The following is a 24,890-nucleotide window of genomic DNA, read 5'->3' as shown; positions in this document are numbered from 1 at the left end:
TGTAATTTGATAACATGCATGCTGTTGTTGATGAAGATGTGTGGTTTAACAGATTATTTTTTTGCCTGTTTTGTACTTATAATTAACTAACTCATTCGGAGGAAAATTGTTTCTGATATTCTGTTATTTATTAAGAATTAGAATGCTCACGATAAGACATAAGTAAAAACTAGAAGAAGTTAGGGAAAAGAGTATTGGCTTTCACAACAACGATGAAGATTTTTGGGATTTGAAATATTAATTCAATTGGACACAAGGGAAAACTTAAGAAAAATATTAATTTCCTTATGCTCATAATTGCTGATTGCAGATCTTTCTTCACGGGGCATCTACCTGAAGGAGACTACTACTTTCCAACAATCTACTGAGGTGAGAGCATAATCAGCTTGTGCACCATTATTGATTAAAGCATATTTTTGGGTCAAATATTTGAAAAAACTATGATTTAAAAATGGATTAAAAATTGGAATGTGGGAAAAATACTACTAGACATGTTACTTTTGCATTTGTCTTTACTTAAGCATGTTTAGGTGTACCAATTAACAAAAGAAAAATAAAAATTTTGTTAATATTTTAGAATTAGGGTATTTTGATTGTTTTCTTGTTCAATTGCTTTTGTGTTTTTGTTCGTTTATATATGCTTTGTAGGACTCATGATGACCTTTTTGTGCTTTCCCATTCTCTCTTAAGAGTACTTTTATTTTATCATAACTTTTTAGTAATTTATTAATAGAACGATAGATTTGATAACATGCATGTTGTTGTTGATGTAGAGTTTTGTTGCAGTGTTTGAAACAAGAGCAATGTCCTTCCATCTTGATTTCATGATGTTGAATGAATCCATTTTCTAAATTTATAGCTATGTGCCTTTCTTCTACTCATAAGCACTAACATAATTTTTTTGTATTCTTTTAGGAACAAGTAAAGCTACAAAATTCTTGAGAGCCAATTGAATTTCTCTTTTCAAAGTACCGGAAGAAACAATAGAGCTACTTGGGAAATCTGACTTGTATTTCTTTGGCCCCGAGCATCCTCCATTGACCGAAGTAGCTCAGAAAGCCCTTGACTGGGCCGTGGATGAGAAATTGAAGCCAGGTATTATGGTTTCTGTCTATCAGTTCAATGCCAAAATTTGTTCAATAAATGAGTTAGACTCATTATCAGTTCAAATTTTCCATTTCGTGTTGTACTACTTTGCAAGTTACTGTTGCACGAAATTAAAATGAACTGGAAAGAAACTTTGATTTGTCTTGTGCCCCATCTGAAAATGATTTTATTCTTTGTATGACTATGGTGAGCTTATGCTCTGAAACCCAAGACTGAACTGACTCCATGTTATTGTTGTTGATATTTGTGTTTTATAGTGTTATTGTGAAAGGAAAGAGTAGTAGATATACTACTTATATAGTAGGTGAAATTAAATTATTAATTAATTGAAATGTTATATAAATGTGGCCCCTGGGTTTGTATGTGTTAGCAGGTTTAGACTTTAGCGTTTTAGTTTGTTGGAACACAGAAAAGTGGTTAAACTAGAGGCTTAACCCAGTTTTGTCCCTGCTCTTCTCAATCTTAACTAAATTATTTTTAGTAACTGATTTTTATGCATGTGCCTTATGATTGTCTTATGTTTCCATGTGAATATAGCTTTTTAACATAAAACCTGATAAAAAAACAAATGGCTTTTGAGTTTTGAGGCTGTAACTGTGTGCTGCTTCAAGTTAAGGAAAAATGAGCATCATTTACATCTGTGGCCTGTGGGTTATATTTAATTATTTATAATCATATACCTTTTTTCTGATTAGGCACCGTCCATGCATTAGATACATTAAATTACCACCGTCCACTAACACTATTGCCTATCATAAGTCTTATCTTTCTTTTTTCAATATAAATACTAAAATAGATGTTATTACTTATATCAAGGGGTTGGTTTGCTTTTCTAAATATGGCCTAAGAAATAAAATCTTTTACTTTTCCTCCAATTTTTTGTCTTTCAATAGGAAGATTTGATAGAAAATACAATAGAAGGAAGTAGCCATTTTCATAGAAATATGGAGGATCTGTATTCGTTTTAGTCTTCTGGTCTTTTCCCTGTCAATATATTGTTCCAGTATATATGATATTTGCAGATATATATAATGTAATTTATGTAGCGAATTGGCATCTTGAAAATTATTTTCATATAAATGACTAAATGTGTTCTTTGGATTTAGAATATGGCATCTGTCTCTGGACCTATTGAGTTGTCAAATCAGTTTAAGATTGTGCTTGTCTACAACTCCACATATAGATTAAATCTCCTGATCCACTTTTCATGCAATTATTTCTTTGAGCATAAATAACAAAAACATGCTTTGACAAGGATAAAAAGAGGGATACCATGCCCACAGATTTTGACTTGATGTGTATTAAATTTTTTATACTTCTTGAAGCTTGAAATTAATCTACTGGTTTCAGGGGATATTTCTTTTAATAATTTCTTTAAAGGTAGTTTTGCTCTGTTTGCATGACTGCCCTCTGTTTCATTAAAAAGAGAATAACACTGAATTGTTCCAATATTTTTAATATTATTGTTCTTTTTCTCATGATTAGATGGATAGAGCTGCAATGTTAGATGAAATAATTGATCTGTATTTGTTTATTTCAGATACTGCACTTATTTAATTGATCTGCCCTATTTCTATCCAAGGAACAAGCTTTTGCCTTCTTCGATGAGGTATAAAAAATTCCATGAGTACTCTGTTGGTTGTGGTTTAATAGTAGATGTAGAATCTAATTTTGTATACTATATCTAATTTTTAGTAGTAGATATAGAATCTAATTTGCTTTTGAGATTTCTACTATTGGATCCTTGTTTTTGTTTTTGAATGTTGACTGATCTGTTTTGTTATGGTAAGAAATATGCATGCTGAAATATGGCTGAAAGTTATATTGCTATTTTTGGTTCTTTTCTTTTCACCATGAACTAGAAACATGGGATGATTTGGTATATATGAATATTTTCCTATTTTTTTATTCATCTGCCGATAAAAAGCAAATAATACTAGCTATGGTTATAGACTTATAGTATTAGTATTTTTAAATTAAAGTTATTAGTTTTAATTTAAAAAAAATGTTACAACAGCAGATATAGTATGTATAACATGATAATAATATATTAAAATTTTAGTATATATATATATATACTAAAATATATATATACTAAAATATATACTAAAATATATACTTTTGTAGGATATAATATTTTAGTTTTTTATAGAGTATTAGTAGTAAATTCTAAGTGATATCATAGTTATTTTGATATGGCTATGTTTATTTTAATATGAGATGTATGAATATTTTTTCTAGTACTTTTGGATCGTTATTATAAATATATTTTGGTTACAGATAATTTTTATTATTTAAAAAAATTATTTAGTATAATTATGTATTTATTTTTATTTTATAATATTTAACTCATTTAATTAAAAATGTAGAATTATATATATATATAATAAAAAATAATAATAAGGGACCTAAGGCTACACTTATATACAGTAGCTATAGTATACCAAAAAAAAAACGAGAGACCTAAGGCTACACTTATAAAAAGTAGCCATGGAATATAATGTGGCTACGCTTGACAGGTGATGCAATAGTGTTGAAAAGCGTAGCTTATTCTAGTAAAAATGGAAGCTGCAAAGCGTAGCCTTTGGTCCTGCACAGCATCACTTGAAAAGCGTAGCCTATTCCCAAATCCCAAAAGCGTAGCCCTTGGTGCAAAAAAGCGTAGCCTTTGAGAATAAGCAACGGCCGAATAGGAATCACCCCAAAAAGCGTAGCCGTAGCCCAAAAAGCGTAGCCATAGCCTAAGGCATCATTTTTTTTCACTTTTGGCTACACTTTTCAAGTGTACCTGAATGGGTGTTTTTCTTGTAGTGAGTATAAGACTTCGTGTGGTAGGGTGTTACAACAACCGGCTGGCATAAATACGATGGCGAGGCCTAAAGTTCGACCAAGCGACAAACACAGAGAACAGCGCTAGAAGCACGCCGAGACAAAGAGGGAAGAAGCTCAGAATAGATGTGGAAACTCAAAACTGAAAGCATAGAGACTAGATGCGTTGCGATGACGACGATGTAGTATAGACAACGGCGAAGGTGTAGATCATGACAACGGCAGTAGAGTACCAGGCAAAGGGAGCACATACGAAGAACCAAGCGACGCGATTGGAAGCAACCACGTCCGTAGAGATGCGATGACACAAGCGAGCAGAGACAACGTTGAATCAATGGATGGTAACGTTTGGACCAGAATTAATGCGGCGGCCGTTGGTCAGCGGCGGTGACGCGACTTTAAGAAGAGAATAGCGATGCAGGCTAGGGTTTTTTCAGAGAGGGTGCCCTTTCTTAACTCCTTCATTTTCAGAAGAGAGTTCTATTCTATTTTGTTTTTGAATTTTATTTCTCTTTTTTTTTTAATTAGGTCCAATAATGAAAATTAGGACTACTAGGTATATATTGTGATGTTATTTAATGTATCACATCAACAAACTTTGATATCGTTAGTAATGAAAATTATGAAAGGATTAACATGACTAATTTAAAATATTTAAAAAACTAATTTGATTAAAAAATCTTTTGAGAACTAATTTAAAAAATAAGTGATCTTTTAGAGATTAATTTGACTATTTACTCAATGAAATATCTTAAAAGGAGATGGATCCTAAACTAATATAATCAAGCCCAAATTATAACATTAACAACAAATAAATATTGTGGCTTCGGGACCCACACTCTACCTGTCTTGGGAGACTCTCACATGCCAACAACTTCTTAAAGCTCCTACTCTTTTACGTGGAACACTCAAAATTTTGACATGCAGTTTCAACACCTAAAATAAATTTAACCCTTCATCACAGTAGAATTTTCCTTTTTTTTCGTGGATAGTTATCACTTGGCTAATTTTTTCAGATATTATCAAAGGATGAGCGTAATACGGAGATATTACACTAATTTAGTGTAATGCACCGATATGGAGGATTGAGAATACAATAAAAATCGTTATTAACGATTTCAGGTATGGATAAAATGTTATGAAAATGAGACTAACGATTTGTGAACAGAACAAAAAATATAGAAAATGAGACTTACGATTTCAAGTAGGACAAAAATGCTTCCGAAATCTATGCCATCATGAAATCGTTAGCGCCGATTTCCTTGTATAAAAATTCTGAAATTATTTAATTCATAAACGTAAGTAACAATTTGTTTATTAACTTATATATATATATATATATAGAATGCATGAATGTAATGTCTTGCAATTGTCGATCTCTTCTTCTCTTTCTAATGCTCTTCTTCTACTTCTTATTCTTCTTATTTCTCTTTTTTGTTGTGTGTAAGTTATTTTTTTATTCATATTTTTGGGTAATTTTTTTATTCATTTTAGTTATATAATTACTTTCTTTTAAGACTATAATAGTTAGTTAATTCATTTTATTTATTATAATAGAAATTTAATTTTTGTAATCACAAAAATGAATAATAATAATAATAATAATATTAGTTTTAAAATTTATTATAATGGTCAAATTTTATTTGAAATAGCTGAAGGTGTAATATTTATGTGTAATAATTCTTGTATATCTATTCTTTCTTTTATGTGTCATTCGAATAATTTAAGAGTTATATTTGTCAAAATATAGATCCTCATATGCTAAAGAGGGTGACAAATATTTTATACAGACGACCTATATTAGTGCTCGGTAGGTTCGTTTAATTTCAGGCGATGTGCATCAATGATGACATAAGTCTGCAAGAGATGTTCTCAATCTACTATCAAGCCCAATCACAAGTGTCTGTTATTGAGCTGTATGTGGAGTTCGAACAATTACCGAATACGGTCGAAGAACATGATCATGATTTCGATTGGAAAAGTTATAACAGTGACAGCGAAGAGGAATATGAAGGCAATTACGATTTCGTTAATCTAAATGCAGATCAGGAACAAGAGGACTGCACCGTTGAGTCAGACATGGAAGACGTCGCAAATGCACTAGCAAGTGAGCATCCATTCGAAGAACCATCTTTCATGCGCGCTTTGGATTTCGATGCCATAAATGCTCCAAAATTTGCAAAGTATGCCAATGTGGATTTGTAGTTGCATCACACCGTATTTGGATTAGAAATTTAAATATTATATTTGTATATTAATATTATGCACTGTGTAAATATGGTGTTGCGGTATTACTACAAATCCACCTATGGTCGTAGATGGTGAACTTGTCATAGGGGTAGAATTTAATTCTAGAGAGGCCGTGATAAAGGCAGTTAAAGATTATACCATTCATAGAGGTGTTGATTATTGGGATTTTGAGTCTGAGCCGATGACATTTTATGCGAAGTGTGTGCAATATGGGTAAAGCTGTGATTGCCTTATCAGGGTTAGCATAATGCGAAGAAAGTATTGTTGGGAGATTAGACGATACAATGGCAGCCATACTTGTACTAGAGCCATCATTTCTCATAATCGTTCGAAGTAGGACTCAGACACTATTGCAGAAGCAATTAAGCTATTGATATAATTACCTATATATAAAGGATGATTAAGATATTTCACAATGTGTTTATCCATTGAAATTTTCTTCTTTCCTATCTTGAAAATAATAAATCTGGAGCTTCAAAGAATATGCTACCTTCAAATGAAAAAAAAACAATGACTTTTGAAAGAAAGGAGCCGAAGCAGAAAGCTGGAGAGATAACATATAATTGTGTTTTGGTGTTTTGGTCTTCTAAATGATGAGTGAGGGAGTGTGGGGAGAGAGGAGTCACGTGTAAAACCCGGTTAATTAACGGCTAATTAACCCATAAATAAGAATTTATTCTAGAAAGCCTAAAATGTGACTTTTATGGCTAAATGTGATAGAGGAGATTGAGACAAGAATTTCGGTACCAATTTTATAGAATTCGGACCAAGATTGGACCGAACGGGCCGAACCAAGCCAACCGGATCCAAAGTGGGCCCTTGGCCCAACATAACTAAACCAAAACCCTAGTTTTCAGCACTCTCTCTCCTCATTAGCCACACACACACGCTGAAAAAGAGAGGAAAGGGGGGAAGAACACTTTCTCAAGTTCTTTCTCTCACTTGATCTTCAAACCACCATAACTTTTGATCTAGAGCTCCGATTGCCGCACCGTTTATGGCCACGCATTCACTGTTAAGATCTCTACAAAATCCATACAATCAATCTTGAGGTAAGCTACGTTTTGCTCTTCAAATTTCTAGCCTTGATTTCGAGTTTCATGAGCAAAAATGTTGAGACTTTAGGCTCTTTGATGTTATAGGATCCAACTCTCTTGAAGGAGAAGGTTAATCTTGTCTCCTTGGACCTTGGGTATGGTAAGATTCTCAACCCTAGTGTAATTTGTGGTTCTATGATGTTTGGATTTTGAGATGTTGTGTATGGGTGTGATGATTGTGGCTTAGGTTGTGTATGTGTGAATATTGGAGCTTGATTGGTGATTTTGAAAAGCCTGAAAAGGGTTTGGTGGTGAAAAATCTATTCTTGGAGGTGTTGAGGCCTTGAGAGCTTGAGAAAGAAGTGGTTTAGAAGTGCTCCGGTTGAGCTTGGGAAATCGGCTAAGGTATGATCTTGGTTTCTCGTATCTAATATGTAATGTGGTAGGAAATACTTAGGCTAGAGGCCCTAAGATAGGCATTGAATTGTTGGTGTTGTTGAATGGTTGATAAATATGATGTGGTCATATATGTGATGATGATTATTGATGCCTTAATGGTATGATGTATGAGAAATATGCATGTTGTGATATATGCTTAATGGTTGATTATGATTAAATTGTGGTGGAACCATGTTGATGGTGAGTATGATATTGATTGTGTACAATGATGATTTATTAGCATTGGTGTTGTTGAAAATTGGCATGAGGAAGAGTATATGATATGTCAATGTGTTTGGGTTGGAACCACTTGGGTGAAGTGGGTTAAAATGATGGGATAGTGATTTTGTAAATTGTGGTAAAGTGTCAATGTGTGAGTTGAGGAGGCTTGATGTTGAATTTGATATGTTTTGATTGATTTCAAGGAAAAGGGATGAAATTGGCATGTTTTGATTTATTTTGAAAAGAGTTGAAATGGCTTGTTTTGAAAATGGCACTTTGTGGTTTTGTATGAAAAACATGGTTTTTGGGCATACTTTGACGGGACATAACTTGGACTACGGATCTCTGTTTTATGCCAAATCTGTTTAGAAATAAAAATGGATCCGGGATGTCCTTGCCGTTCGAAGAACAGGTGAAAAATGATTTAAAATGAGGAAGTTATGTCCGTCGGAAGATTGGGGGTTGAATTTGTGAATTTCTGCAGCTTTTAACTTAGAAAATTTTTAGCAGAATGACCCCCCGCACGTAGGCGCACTTGGCGCGTACGCGCCGTTCTTCCAAAAAGTGCCATCCACGCATGCGCGTGATGTGCACGCGAGCACCGAATGTGTTGCACCCAATACCCAGCCATTTTCCAGAGAGTTGTGCCAGAACTGTGCCAGTTTTGTGCCTGGGGCACGAGAGCACCCACGCGTACGCGTGGCTGACGCGTGCGCGTCGCTTGGGTATTTTTCAATCCACGCGTTAGGGTGCATGACGCATACGCGTCGATGAGTTTTTGAGGCCATCCACGCGTGCGCGTGGAGTGCGCATACGCGTGGCCCTGTTTTCATCCCAAAGTTGATTTTTGAGTTTTAAAAGCCAAATCTCATACTTCTAAGCCTCCGATCTCACCACATATGTCTTAAATCATTATGATATGCCTAGCAATTAGAAAAGGAGCTAGGGGATGTGGTAACTTGCGAGTGAAGCAAGGGAAAAATGAATGATCAATGAGGATCAAAGATGATTATGTGAGAGGCGGAGGGTGGCGGTGGAAGTGCTTGTTATGCCATGTGCCGAAAGGCCGTAATTGTTAATGAGATGACTGGTTATGGATTTAACCATGAGCCGGATGAGTGGTTATGGATTTAACCGTGAGCCGGATGGCTAGATTATTGCCGTGTTACGGCAGAGCCATGATTATGGCTATGTATAAATGCATATATGCTGTTGAATGAATTGTGAATGTTTCACTTCCACTATTGGAGATGAGAGTTTCCCTGGGAGAAAGCAGTGGCTAGCCACCACGTGCTCCAGGTTGAGACTTGAAGCTCTTTTGACCCTATGTCGTCAGGGTGGCCAGGCACTGATGAAAGCCCCGGATGAGCTCACCCCCATAAATATTCACCAGTGAGGGTGATGGATATGGATCATGATTATGATCAAGTTTATATTGAGTATAACTCGAGTTGGGGAGACACGACAGAGGGACAGTCCAATGGTTAGCTACCAGGACTTGTCGGGTTGGCTCTATAACCAACAGATGATATCATCAGCCACTAGGGACAAGCATTCATCATATACATACTATATGAATTGTTTGAGATTGCCTAATTGACTGCATATTATTTGCTAATTGTCTAAATGCCTTAATTGTTCCTATTTGTATATTTCTTGTTTGATATAACTGTGTTTGCTACATTATACTTCTGCTGGTAGTTGGGAAGTGCGAAGGAATTGGAAAGAGAAGTATTAGTTAGACTGAAGAATCTTTAGTCAGTCGCCACATATGGTTTAGCTTGTTTATAAGCTTTGATATTATCTGGAGGAAGTTCTAGGATTGCCTTTGGCTTTCCTCTATTATTATGTATTATATATGTGGAAGTTGTTACCATGCTGGGGACCTCTGGTTCTCACCCATGCGGATTTTGTGGTTTTCAGATGCAGGACGTGAGGTTTCTCACTGAGGCCTACTGGAGACTTCTGGATTAGCGAAGATCCTTTGTTCTTGGGGACTCTGTTTAGTTTATATGTTTTGCTTAGATACTTTTATCTCCATTAAATAATACAAACTGTGATGACTCCTCTTATGGGAGATTTTGGAGAATAGGTTTCTGTATTTGTGTCCCTTTGGGTTTCCTTTGGGTTTTCCTTATTTTATCATATGTATATATTGCTATGCTCGGACCGGTTATCTTCGCAGCCGGATTTTAAGTCTTGATATTCCTGTTCTTGACACTCCTTTGTATATATATAATCTCGCGTTGGTTATCCTTGTTCGTTACGTTATCAATCGGAGTGTTGCGCTTTTGAGTTGCGATTTTTGTTTACCCCCTTTTTCTACAAAGGCTCCTAGTTATAATCAATCATTCATACTATTATACGTACTAAATTTTTAGTTTAGAGGTCGTAATACCTTGCCATCTCTGAATTATGACTTAAGCATAAGACTCTGTATGGTAGGGTGTTACATTATGGTATCAGAGCAGTTCGTTCCTGTAGAGCCTGAGGGATGGACTGACTATGCTTCTGTGCATTCTCTGTGTGTGTTATGTGCTATTAGTATATCTGCTTGATATAATTGGCATAAATATTCATGAGCATGCATTTGGGACCTTGAAGTACTAGACTTCCGATATTGAGACTGATCAACTTAATATCGATTGTTTGGTGTGTATAGGAATCAGATGGCACCTCGTGGACGCGGTAGAGGCCGTGGTAGAGGTCGTACTAATGCTCGTGCGCCGGAGAATAACCCTAATGACCCGATGAACTTTATGACTGCGTTGGAGAATATGGCTGCTGCTATGCAAGCCACTGCTGAGGCTCTTGGTCAACAGATGAACAACCATGGTAATGATGGAGGTGGAGTTCAGGGCCCGATGACACTGGCAAACTTTTTGAAGGTTAATCCACCTAAGTTCAAGGGAACTGCTAGCCCAACTGAGGCTGATACATGGTTTCAGGCTATAGAGCGAGCACTGCAAGCACAAGTGGTACCTGAAGGACAGCGTGTCGAGTTCGCTACCTATATGCTCACCGGTGAAGCGTCGCATTGGTGGCAAGGAATCCGACGCCTCCTGCAGCAGGGTGATGATTATATCACCTGGGATGTCTTTTGAGAGGAGTTCTATAAGAAGTACTTTCCGACTTCTGCTAGGACGGCCAAGGAGCTTGAATTGTTACAGCTAAAGCAGGGTACTATGTCCGTATCTGAGTATACTGACAAGTTTGAGGAGCTGTTCAGATTCTCTCGTATGTGTCAAGGGACTCCGATGGAATATGAGGAATGGAAGTGTGTTAAGTATGAAGGAGGACTCCGGAGTGATATCTTCAGTTCAGTAGGACCAATTGAGATTAGGACCTTCTCCGAATTGGTGAACAAGTGTAGGGTTGCTGAAGAGTGTGTGAAGAGGGCAGCCACTGAGAAAGCGAGTCACAAAGGATCATTCCCACAGAATCGAGGGAAGAGCTTTGCACCTAGAGGTCCGCCTTTCAAGAGGGGAAGCTCTTTCAATAGGCCCAACAACAACAACTCCCAAGGGAAGAAGTTTGAGAAGCAGCCTCAGAATGATCAAGCTTGTACTAGATGTGGGAGTCACCATCCGGGAGCACCATGCAAGGCCGGATGGGGCTTGTGCTACAATTGTGGAAAGGCAGGGCACAAAGCCGCAAGCTGTCCCGAGAAGTAGAAACAAGGTGCTGGGAAAGCACAACAGACTGGTCGGGTGTTCACCACCTCAGCTATAGCTGCCGAGGGATCCGAGACACTTATTCGAGGTAACTGTGAAATGGCTGGTCAAACTTTAAATGCTTTATTTGATTCGGGAGCATCACATTCATTCATTACATTTGAGAAAGCCCATGAGTTAGGATTGAAGATCGTAACCTTAGGTTATGATCTAAGAGTGTATAATGCTACCCATGAAGCCATGGTGACTAGGCTAGGATGCCCGAAAGTTTCGTTTAGGTTCAAGCAGCGTGATTTTGTCCATAATTTACTCTGCTTATCGATGATCGGTCTTAATCTTATCTTTGGATTGGACTGGTTATCTAAGAACCATGTCTTGCTTGATTGTTCTACAAAGTCGGTGTACTTTATGCCGGAAGATACAGAAGAGCCGGTTGTGGTGAATAATTATTACTTGAATTCGATGATGGTGAACTATTCTGGAATCGAATGTCAGGGTATCCTGTTGTTAACCGCGGGCGTTTTGCGTGATGATCAAAGGTTGGAGCAGATTCCAGTTGTGTGTGAGTTTCCGGAAGTGTTTCCCGATGATATTGATGAGTTTTCACCTAATCGAGAGGTTGAGTTTGCTATTGAATTGGTGCCCGGAGCGGGACCAATCTCAAGTGCTCCTTATAGGATGTCACCGTTAGAGATGACTGAGTTGAAGTCTCAATTGGAAGATTTGTTAGGTAAGAATTTTATTCGACTGAGTGTCTCTCCATGGGATGCTCCAGTGTTACTGGTAAAGAAGAAGGATGGGAGTATGCGGCTCTGTGTGGATTACAGACAGCTAAACAAGGTCACAATAAAGAATAAGTATCCATTACCGAGAATTGATGATCTCATGGATCAGTTATAAGGAGCTGGGGTTTTCTCCAAGATCGATTTGCGATCCGGTTATCACCAGATAAGGGTGAGGGGTAAGGATATCCCTAAGACTGCTTTCAGGACTCGTTATGGTCATTACGAGTACACTGTAATGTCCTTTGGGTTGACGAACGCTCCTGCGGTATTCATGGACTACATGAACAGAGTTTTTCGTCTGTTTCTGGATAAATTTGTTGTTGTCTTCATTGATGACATACTAATTTATTCCAAAACTGAAGAAGAGCATGCGAAACACTTGAGGACCGTGTTGCAAATTCTAAAGGAGAAGAAACTTTATGCAAAACTGTCTAAGTGTGAGTTTTGAAAGAGTGAGGTGAAGTTTTTGGGTCACGTGGTGAGTAAGAGGGGAATAGCCATAGATCCAACTAAGGTGGAGGTTGTGATGGATTGGAAGCAACCAACCACTGTAACGGAGATAAGGAGTTTTCTGGGTTGAGCTGGCTATTATCGAAGGTTTATCAAGGGCTTTTCACAGATAGCTTTGCCAATGACAAAGTTAACCCGCAAAGACACTCCGTTTGTTTGGACTCCTGAGTGCGAGGAGAGCTTTCAGACATTGAAGAAAAAGTTGACCACTGCACCTGTGTTAGTGTTACCTGAGCCGAACGAGCCATTTGAGGTGTACTGTCATGCCTCATTAAAGGGTTTAGGGTGCGTGCTGATGCATCATCATAATATGGTGGCGTATGCCTCACGGCAGTTGAGACCGCATGAAGTTAACTATCCTACGCATGATTTAGAGCTTGCCGCGGTCGTGTTTGCGCTAAAGGTGTGGATGCATTACCTCTATGGGGTTAAGTTCCAAGTTTTCTCTGATCATAAGAGCTTGAAGTACCTCTTTTATCAGAAAGAGCTTAATATGAGGCAGAGGAGGTGGATGGAATTATTGAAGGACTACGACTTTGAATTGAATTACCATCCGGGAAAGGCAAATGTAGTGGTGGATGCGTTAAGTCGGAAGTCGTTATATGCGGCTTGGATGATGCTCCAAGAGGAGAAGTTGCTCAAGGGACTCGAGAGTCTGAAAATTGGTGCTCGAGAAGTATCCGAAACCTTGTGTTTGAGCCGATTAGAAATCTCAAGTGACTTTAAGTCTGAACTCCTGAAGGCTCATCAAAATGATGAAGCGTTATGGAAGGTGTTACCGGCTATTGAGCAAGGAAAACAGTGGAGAGTGTCGGAAGAAAAAGATGGGTTATGGAGATTCAAGGGTAGGATCATTGTGCTGGATGTTGGCACTTTGAGGCAGGATATCTTAAAGGAGGCACACAAAAGCGGCTTCTCCATTCACCCGGGAAGTACTAAGATGTACCATGACTTAAAGGCGATATTTTGGTGGCCGGGTATGAAGAATGATGTGGCGGAATATGTTTTAAAGTGCTTAACTTGTCAAAAGGTAAAGATTGAACATCAAAGACCTTCTAGGATGTTACAACCCTTAGAGATTCCACAATGGAAGTCAGAAAGTATTGCAATGGACTTTGTGTCGGGATTGCCAAGGTCTAGGGCTGGTTTTGATGCTATTTGGATGATTGTGGACCGACTGACGAAGTCAGCTCACTTTTTACCCATTCGTATGACTTACACCCTTGAGGAGCTAGCACGGTTATACATAAAGGAGATTGTGAGACTTCATGGTGTACCTGCTACTATAATCTCTGATAGAGATCCTCGTTTCACTTCAAGGTTTTAGGGTGCATTTCAGAAAGCTTTTGGAACCCGACTAAGCTTGAGTACGGCTTACCATCCTCAAACAGATGGTCAATCCGAGAGGACGATCCAAACACTAGAGGATATGTTGAGAGCTTGTGTTTTGGACCAACCGGCAAGTTGGGATCGGTATATGCCATTAGTGGAGTTTGCATACAATAATAGTTACCATGCGAGCATTGGAATGGCTCCGTATGAGGCCTTGTATGGGAGGAAATGTCAATCTCCACTATGTTGGTAAGAAGCTGGGGAGAAAGGCTTGTTGGGGCCGGAAATGATAGCTGAGACTACTGAACAAGTCAAGAAAATCCGAGATAGGATGCTTATGGCGCAGAGTCGTCAAAAGAGTTACGCCGACCAGAGGCGAAAGCCCTTAGAATTTGAGGAAGGAGACCACGTTTTCCTTAAGGTTACTCCAACTACGGGATAGGTAGGGCGATTAAAGCAAAGAAGTTGAATCCTCGATACATTGGTCCATTTCAAATCCTGGAGAGGGTTAGACCGGTGGCGTATCAGATGGCTCTACCACCTCATCTTTCAAACCTACACGACGTATTTCACGTGTCGCAACTTCGGAAGTACACTCCTAATGCTAGCCATGTGTTAGAACCTGAATCGGTTCAGTTAAGAGAAGATTTGACGCTTCCAGTGGCTCCAGTCAGAATTGATGATACTAGTATCAAACGGTTGCGTGGAAAAGAGGTTTCATTAGTCAAAGTGGCATGGAGTCGAGGCGGTGTTTAGGAACACACTTGGGAACTTGAGTCGGAGATGCGAACGAATTATCCGCACTTATTCTCAGGTATTTGCATTTGAATTTTGTGGGCAAAATTCCCAATTAGGTGGGTAGAATGTAAAACCCGGTTAATTAACGGATAATTAACCCATAAATGAGAATTTATTCTAGAAAGCCCAAAATGTGACTTTTATGGCTAAATGTGATAGAGGAGATTGAGACGAGAATTTTGGTACCAATTTTATAGAATTCGGACCAAGATTGGACCGAACGGGCCGAACCGGGCCAACCGGATCCAAAGTGGGCCCTTGGCCCAACATAACTAAACCAAAACCCTAGTTTTCAGCACTCTCTCTCCTCATTAGCCACACACACACGCTGAAAAAGAAAGGAAAGGGGGGAAGAACACTCTCTCAAGTTCTTTCTCTCACTTGATCTTCAAACCACCATAACTTTTGATCTAGAGCTCCGATTGCAGCACCGTTTACGGCCACGCGTTCACCGCGAAGATCTTTACAAAACCCATACAATCAATTATGAAGTAAGCCACGTTTTGCTCTTCGAATTTCTAGCCTTGATTTCGAGTTTCATGAGCAAAAATGTTGAGACTTTGGGCTCTTTGATGTTATAGGACCCAACTCTCTTGAAGGAGAAGGTTAATCTTGTCTCCTTGGACCTTGAGTGTGGTAAGATTCTCAACCCTAGTGTAATTTGTGGTTCTATGATGTTTGGATTTTGAGATATTGTGTATGGGTGTGATGATTGTGGCTTAGGTTGTGTATGTGTGAATATTGGAGCTTGATTGGTGATTTTGAAAAGCTTGAAAAGGATTTGGTGGTGAAAAATCTGTTCTTGGAGGTGTTGAGGCCTTGAGAGCTTGAGGAAAAGTGGTTTGGAAGTGCTCCGGTTGAGCTTGGGAAATCGGCTAAGGTATGGTCTCGGTTTCTCGTATCTAATATGTAATGTGGTAGGAAATACTTAGGCTAGAGGCCCTAAGATAGGCATTGAATTGTTGTGTTGTTGAATAGTTGATATATATGATGTGGTCATATATGTGATGATGATTATTGATGCCTTAATGGTATGATGTATGAGAAATATGCATGTTGTGATATATGCTTGATGGTTGATTATGGTTAAATTGTGGGGGAACCATGTTGATGGTGAGTATGATATTGATTGTGTACAATGATGATTTATTAGCGTTGGTGTTGTTGAAAATTGGCATGAGGAAGAGTATATGATATGTCAATGTGTTTGGGTTGGAACTACTTGGGTGAAGTGGGTTAAAATGATGGAATAGTGATTTTGTAAATTGTGGTAAAGTGTCAATGTGTGAGTTGAGGAGGCTTGATGTTGAATTTGATATGTTTTGATTGATTTCAAGGAAAAGGGATGAAATTGGCATGTTTTGATTTATTTTGAAAAGAGTTGAAATGGCTTGTTTTGAAAATGACACTTTGTGGTTTTGTATGAAAAATATGGTTTTTGGGCATACTTTGACGGGACATAACTTGGACTACAAATCTCTGTTTGTGCCAAATCTGTTTAGAAATGAAATTGGATCCGGGATGTCCATGCCGTTCGAAGAACGGGTGAAAAAGGATTTAAAATGAGGAAGTTATGTCCGTCGGAAGATTGGGGGTTGAATCTGTGAATTTCTGCAGCTTTTAACTTAGAAAATTTTTAGCAGAATGACCCCCCGCGCGTAGGCGCACTTGCCGTGTACGCGCCATTCTTCCAGAAAGCGCCATCCATGCGTGCGCGTGATGTGCGCGGCCGCGCCGAATGTGCTGCACCCAATGCCCAGCCATTTTCTAGAGAATTGTGCCAGAACTGTGCCAGTTTTGTGCCTGGGGCACGAGAGCACTGATAAACCACTATTTTATGGTTTATATTGTGTTTATTTCTGTAGTTTTATCATGATCCTTACCCACTTATTCTTTAAATTAGCATGCATTTAGATTTCCTTCCTGAATTTATTACATGGTTGAAAACTGTTTCTTAGAGACTTTTATTATGTATTTTTAATTCTCCTTTATTCCATTCGATGTCGTGATCTGTGTGTTGAGTGTTTCAGGCTTTACAGGGCATGAATGAATGGAAGATTAGAAAAGAAGCTGGCAAAAATGGAAGGAACACAAGAATTTGAGGAGATAACCAGCGAGAAGTAACGCGGTCGCATGGCTTACGCGACCGCGCGAAGGGGAGCAAATCGCAGTGACGCGGCCGCATGGCTCACGCGGCCGCGCAGATTGGAATAGCTCAAGAGCCGCGGTAGCGTAGACGACGCGGACGCGTGGCATGGAAAAGCGCGAGTGACGCGTCCGCATGGGTGACGCGATCGCGTGACATGTGCGATATGCATAATCTGCAGAATTCGCTGGGGGCGATTTGGACCTGATTTCGACCCAGTTTTCGGCCCGGAACAGCAGACTAGAGCCAGAAAACATGTAGAAACAGAGTACAACATTCATTCTACACAGTTTTTTCAGTTTTAGATCTAGTTTTCACTCCTCCTCTAGGTTTTTCTCTTTAGGTTTTAGAATTTAACTTTCAATTGGTCTTAGCATTGGAACATTGAGAAGAGTTGTTTCCTCATCAAGACTTCGTCATTCTAGTTCGTTCTCTTAACTTGGTTTATTTCTTCCATGTTCTTTGCTTTGTTCAATTTTTTCATTTGAATACTTTTATGATTATTTAATACAAGAATTATTTCTTTCATTTTAATCCATTTTACCTTCCAATAATCATGTCTTCTTTTAATTCCCTTTCATATGTTATGGATTTATTATTTACAATGAGCGAGTAGTTCCCCTCACTTGATGGGGAGTTGATTGAAAGGAACTCTTGAGTTGGAAGGATTGAAAGAGAATTTGTAATTGGATTAACTGTTGGATTGCTATCTTGTCACTAACACCAATCCCTTTGAACTAAGTGGGTTGCAACTCATGAACAGATCTATCATTCCAACTTGTTTGACTTTCCTTTACCTAGTAAAGGATAACTAAACAGAACAATCATTAATTATAAATTAATCCTAAAATCACTCCATCAATAATAGAGATTCCAACTAATCAACTCCTAGTCAAGGCTTTTATTTATATTATTCAAATTTCCTCAATTTAATTTTCCATCTACTTAACTCAACTTTTTGGAAACATCTAATTAATAAAATAGCACACTTTCCTGCAACTCGTTGGGAGACGACCTGGGACTCAAACTCCCAGTAATTTTTAATTTAAATTCTCTGTGACATATTTCTAAATTGATAGGCAAATTTTCGGTGAGTTAAGAACTATACTGGCAATGTAATTAATTTAATAATTTTTAATTCACCACTTTCTGTGCTCCATCAATTTTTGGCGCCGTTGCCGAGGAGTTGCAATAGAGTGCTAAAGTTATTAATTAGAATTTATTTATTTGCATTTTATTTTATTGTTTTTACTATGAGCTGCGTATTTCTTTCGTCAAATGACGCGTTCACTACCTGACCCCAACTTGCCAATATTCGATCCTGAAATTGAAAGGACTATTTCACGAATAAGGCGAGCTAAGCGTCGGTTAGTCCTCTCTAAGGACGAATCTGAACCGTCAGTTGAGGAAGAAACCGGCCCCATTTCTACTGATTCGGTTGTTTTACGTGCAGAAGACATGGCAGCTAGGAGAGTTACCATCCAGGAGGAAGGAGCTCCTGATTTTACGATGCAACCGTTTCAAGCGCATCATCCAGCGGTAGCTACAAATTTTGAAATAAAGACCGCACTGCTAAATTTGATGCCCAAGTTTCATGGCTTACCTGCTCAAGAGCCCATCAAGCACTTGAGAGATTTCCAGGCAGCCTGTTCTACTGTCAGGCGTGATGGTACTGATGAAACTTCAATTTTGCTGAAAGCTTTCCCGTTTTCTCTTGAGGGAAAAGCAAGAGAGTGGTACTACACTCAACCTCTAGCAAATGTATCCAACTGGGATACACTCAGAAAGGAGTTTTTGGAGAAATTCTTTCCATCTGAAGTTACTGATAAACTGAGGAAGGATATCTCCACCATTGTTCAGGATGACAATGAGTCTCTCTTTGAATACTGGGAGCGCTTCAATAATCTTCTGGAAGCATGCCCCCACCACAGAATTGATAAGATGGTGTTACTCAGCTATATCACATAGGGTATGAGGCCCCAAGATAAGGCCACATTGGAAAGTGCTAGCAATGGGTCTATGAAGAAGTAGACCACTGATGAGGCATGGCAATTGATCAGTGATTTAGCTGAATCTACTAGGAACCACAGGCAAAGACAAGGCAGTTCAAAAGCCATTGTAGAAGTATCCTCTAACAGAGAGACTGCGGCTCTAGCTCAGAGTATATGTGAGATGACCAACTTGCTGAAGCAGATGCAAATGAATCAACAACAAGCTCAGCAAGCTCAACCTCCTCCACCACAGCAAAACCAACAGCTAGTCCCACAGAGAGTTTGCGGAATCTGTGCTGATTATAGCCATTATACTGATGAATGCCCGCAGCTCCAACAAGAAGACAACATGGTGGCATCCACTCATAATTTCTATGACCGCCCCAACCAAGGGTACAATCAAGGTGGAAATAATAACCATGGATGGCAAGACAATTCTAACCAGAATTGGAGGGACAACAATAACAGAGGAGGCAGAGATAATCAGGGAAATCAGAGGTGAAATAATAATAATAACAGGCAGCAGAATCAACCTTACAGAGCACCTCACCTGAGGCAAAACCAAGGACCACAGAATAATCAATAGCAGACCTCTCAATTCACTCATTCTTCTTTATCTCATAATGAAGAGTTATTACAATCTTTTGAGCGAAGACAGCAGACCATGGAAAATAACATCATGAATAGTATTAATGCCAGTCTGAATGCTCTTACCTCTACTTTGCAAGCTCTTGTCTCACAGATTGAAGCAACACAAAATTCCAGTAACCAACCTTCAAGCTCCACTGGAATCCCCTCTCAACCATTACCCAATCCAAAGGGAGGCATTAATGCTATCACCCTAAGGTCCGGAACCACACTGCAGGAGAGGAATCAGGAGGAGCCAAGCTCACCAGAACACGCCTCAGCTGAAGAGGTGGTAGAAATAGAAGATGTTGAAGAGGAAGAGGATATACAGGACATAGCTGAAGAAGAAATAGCTCAATGGTGCACGAAATTTTGATCATCAATGGTGCCATCAACATGGTACGCTCAATTGCAATCTCAACTATTTATCATAACTTCGCACAACTAACCAGCAAGTGCACTGGGTCGTCCAAGTAATAAACCTTACGCGAGTAAGGGTCGATCCCACGGAGATTATTGGTATGAAGCAAGCTATGGTCACCTTGTAAATCTCAGTCAGACAGATTCAAATGGTTATGGATGATTTATGAATAAAGCATAAAATAAAGATAGAGATACTTATGTAATTTATTGGTGAAAATTTCAGATAAGCGTATGGAGATGCTTTGTCCCTTCCATCTCTCTGCTTTCCTACTGTCTTCATCCAATCCTTCTTACTCCTTTCCATGGCAAGCTGTATGTTGGGCATCACCGTTGTCAGGGGCTACAGTCCCGTCCTCTCAGTGAAAATGTTCAACGCACCCTGTCACGGCACGGCTAATCATCTGTCGGTTCTCAATCAGGTTGGAATAAAATCCATTGATTCTTTTGCGTCTGTCACTAACGCCCAGCCTTCAGGAGTTTGAAGCTCGTCACAGTCATTCAATCATTGAATCCTACTCAGAATACCACAGACAAGGTTTAGACTTTCCGAATTCTCTTGAATGCCGCCATCAATTCTAGCTTATACCACGAAGATTCCGATCAAGGGATCTAAGAGATAAACATTCAAGCCTTGTTTTCTTGTAGAACAGAAGTGGTTGTCAGACACTCGTTCATAAGTGAGAATGATGATGAGTATCACATAATCATCACATTCATCATGTTCTTGGGTGCAAATGAATATCTTAGAACAAGAATAAGCTGAATTGAATAGAAGAACAATAGTAATTGCATTAATACTCGAGGTACAGCAGAGCTCTACACCTTAATCTATGGTGTGTAGAAACTCCACCGTTGAAAATACATAAGAACAAAAGTGATCATTGGCTTCGGCCCCAGAGAGGGAACCAGAAGAACCAATATGAAAATACAATAGCAAAAGGTCCTATATGTAGAGAACTAGTAGCCTAGGGTTTACAGAAATGAGTAAATGACATAAAAATCCACTTCCGGGCCCACTTGGTGTGTGCTTGGGCTGAGCATTGAAGCATTTTCGTGAAGAGACTTTTCTTGGAGTTAAACGCCAGCTTTTGTGCCAGTTCCGGCGTTTAACGCCGGGCAGATTTGAGCTGATTTGGAATACCAGTTTGGGCCATCAAATCTCGGGCAAAGTATGGACAATTATACATTGATGGAAAGCCCAGGATGTCTACTTTCCAACGCAGTTGAGAGCGCGCCAATTGGGCTTCTGTAGCTCCAGAAAATCCACTTCGAGTACAGGGAGGTCAGAATCCAACAGCATCTGCAGTCCTTTTCAACCTCTGAATCAGATTTTGGCTCAGGTCCCTCAATTTCAGCCAAAAAATACCTGAAATCACAGAAAAACACACAAACTCATAGTAAAGTCCAGAAAAGTAAATTTTAACTAAAAACTAATAAAAATATAATAAAAACTAACTAAAACATACTGAAAACAATTCTTAGTTGTCCCATGTTGGAACTCAATTCTCCTATGGAGGTGTTGATTTGCTCCCAATAGTTTTGTGGAGGAAAGTGCATCCCTTGAGGTATCTCAGGGATTTCATGATGAGTGGGATCTCTTGTTTGCTCCATCCTTTTCTTAATGATGGGCTTGTCCTCATCAATGAGGATGTCTCCCTCTATGTCAACTCCAACTGAATAACAGAGGTGACAAATGAGATGAGGAAAGGCTAACCTTGCCAAGGTAGAGGACTTGTCCGCCACCTTATAAAGTTCTTGGGCTATAACCTCATGAACTTCTACTTCTTCTCCAATCATGATGCTATGAATCATGATGGCCCGGTCTATAGTAACTTCGGACCGGTTGCTAGTGGGAATGATTGAGCGTTTATGGGAGGGTGGGTTTGGGAGGGAAAGTGGTTTGAATTTGAATGGTGAGGTAGGTGTGGTTTTATGAAGTATGGATGTGAGTGGTGAAGAGAATGGTGGGATTTGATAGGTAAAGGGTTTTTGGGGAAGAGGTGTGGAGGTGATTGGTGAATGGGTGAAGAAGAGAAAGAGGGGTGGGGTAGGTGGGGATCCTGTGGGGTCCACAGATCCTGAGGTGTCAAGGAAAAGTCATCCCTGCACCAAGTGGCAAGCAAAAATGCTCTCTATGTCAATTCTGGCGTTAAACGCCGGGCTGGTGCCCATTTCTGGCGTTTAACGCCAGCTTCTTACCCTTTCCTGGCGTTTAACGCCAGTCTGGTGCCCCTTTCTGGCGTTAAACGCCTAGAATGGTGCCAAACTGGGCGTTAAATGCCCATTTGCTGCCCTTACTGGCGTTTAAACGCCAGCAAGGTCTTCCTCCAGGGTATGCTGTTTTTCTTTCTATTTTTCATTCTGTTTTTGCTTTTTCAATTGATTTTGTGACTTTGCATTATCATCAACCTACAGAAAACATAAAATAACAAAGGAAAATAGATAAATATAACATTGGGTTGCCTCCCAACAAGTGCTTCTTTAATGTCAATAGCTTGACAATGGGCTCTCATGGAGCCTCACAGATACTCAGAGCAATGTTGAAATCTCCCAACACCAAACTTAGAGATTGAATGTGGGGGTTCAACACCAAACTTAGAAGTTGGTTGTGGCCTCCCAACACCAAACTTAGAGTTTGACTGTGGGGGATCTGTTTGACTCTGTTTTGAGAGAAGCTCTTCATGCTTCCTCTCCATGGTAACAGAGGGATATCCTTGAGCCTTAAACACAAAGGATTCTTCATTCATTTGAATGATCAATTCTTCTCTGTCAACATCAATCACAGCCTTTGCTGTGGCTAGGAAGGGTCTGCCAAGGATGATGGATTCATCCATGCACTTCCCAGTCTCTAGGACTATGAAATCAGTAGGGATGTAATGGTCTTCAATCTTTACCAGAACATCTTCTACAAGTCCATAAGCTTGTTTTCTTGAATTGTCTGCCATCTCTAGTGAGATTCTTGCAGCTTGTACCTCAAAGATCCCTAGCTTCTCCATTACAAAGAGAGGCATGAGGTTTATGCTTGACCCTAGGGCACACAAAGCCTTCTCAAAGGTCATGGTGCCTATGGTACAAGGTATTGAGAACTTCCCAGGTTCCTGTCTCTTTTGAGGTAATTTCTGCCTAGACAAGTTATCCAATTCTTTGGTGAGCAAAAGGGGTTCATCCTCCCAAGTCTCATTACCAAATAACTTGTCATTTAGCTTCATGATTGCTCCAAGGTATTTAGCAACTTGCTCTTCAGTGACATCTTCATCCTCTTCAGAGGAAGAATATTCATCAGAGCTCATGAATGGCAGAAGTAAATCCAATGGAATCTCTATGGTCTCATTATGAGCCTCAGATTCCCATGGTTCCTCATTAGGGAACTCATTGGAGGCCAGTGGACGTCCATTGAGGTCTCCCTCAGTGGCGATCACTACCTCTTCCTCCTCTCCAAGTTCGGTCATGTTGATGACCTTGCACTCTCCTTTTGGATTCTCCTCTGTATTGCTTGGAAGAGTACTAGGAGGGAGTTCAGTAACTTTCTTACTCAGCTGACCCACTTGTGCCTCCAAGTTCCTAATGGAGGACCTTGTTTCAGTCATGAAACTTTGAGTAGTTTTGATTAGATCAGAGACCATGGTTGCTAAGTCAGAGTGGCTCTGCTTAGAATTCTCTGTCTGTTGCTGAGAAGATGATGGAAAAGGCTTGCCATTGCTAAACCTGTTTCTTCCACCATTATTGTTGTTGAAACCTTGTTGAGGTCTCTGTTGATCCTTCCATGAGAGATTTGGATGATTTCTCCATGAAGGATTATAGGTGTTTCCATAGGATTCTCCCATGTAATTCACCTCTTCCATTGAAGGATTCTCAGGATCATAAGCTTCTTCTTCAGATGAAGCGTCCTTAGTACTGCCTGGTGCAACTTGCATTCCAGACAGACTTTAAGAAATCAAATTAACATGCTGAGTCAATATTTTGTTCTGAGCCAATATGGCATTCAGAGTATCAATCTCAAGAACTCCTTTCTTCTGATTTGTCCCATTGTTCACAGGATTCCTTTCAGAAGTGTACATGAATTGGTTATTTACAACCATTTCAATGAGTTCTTGAGCTTCTGTAGGCGTCTTCTTCAGATGAAGAGATCCTCCAGCAGAGTTATCCAATGACATCTTGGACAGTTCAGACAGACCATCATAGAAGATACCTATGATGCTCCATTCAGAAAGCATATCAGAGGGACACTTTTTGATCAATTGTTTGTATCTTTCCCAAGCTTCATAGAGGGATTTACCTTCCTTCTGTCTGAAGGTTTGGACTTCCACTCTAAGCTTACTCAATTTTTGAGGTGGAAAGAACTTTGCCAAGAAGGCATTGACTAGCTTTTCCCAAGAGTTCAGGCTTTCTTTAGGTTGTGAGTCCAACCATATCCTAGCTCTGTCTCTTATAGCAAAAGGGAATAGCATAAGTCTGTAGACCTCAGGGTCAACCCCATTAGTCTTGATAGTGTCACAGATTTGCAAGAATTCAGCTAAAAACTGATTAGGATCTTCCAATGGAAGTCCATGGAACTTGCAATTCTGTTGCATTAGAGAAACTAATTGAGGCTTAAGCTCAAAGTTGTTTGCTCCAATGGCAGGGATAGAAATGCTTCTCCCATAGAAGTCGGGAGTAGGTGCAGTAAAGTCACCCAGCACCTTCCTTGCATTGTTGGCATTGTTGTTGTTTTCGGCTGCCAT

General features: G+C 39.4%; 2 non-coding genes across 2 annotated transcripts; one reads left to right on the top strand and one right to left on the bottom strand.

The window, feature by feature from the left end:
* Positions 1 to 18,955: 18,955 nt before the first annotated feature.
* Positions 18,956 to 19,062, bottom strand: LOC130972764 (small nucleolar RNA R71). Its single transcript, XR_009083927.1, has one exon. It is a non-coding gene; the product is annotated as a small nucleolar RNA R71 (small nucleolar RNA).
* Positions 19,063 to 24,377: 5,315 nt separating this feature from the next.
* Positions 24,378 to 24,485, top strand: LOC130971942 (small nucleolar RNA R71). The gene has a single exon (XR_009083145.1). It is a non-coding gene; the product is annotated as a small nucleolar RNA R71 (small nucleolar RNA).
* Positions 24,486 to 24,890: the final 405 nt, after the last annotated feature.

The sequence above is a fragment of the Arachis stenosperma genome, chromosome 3, assembly GCF_014773155.1.
Source record: "Arachis stenosperma cultivar V10309 chromosome 3, arast.V10309.gnm1.PFL2, whole genome shotgun sequence".
Taxonomy (NCBI): domain Eukaryota; kingdom Viridiplantae; phylum Streptophyta; class Magnoliopsida; order Fabales; family Fabaceae; genus Arachis; species Arachis stenosperma.
This window is presented reverse-complemented; position numbering and strand designations above follow the sequence as displayed.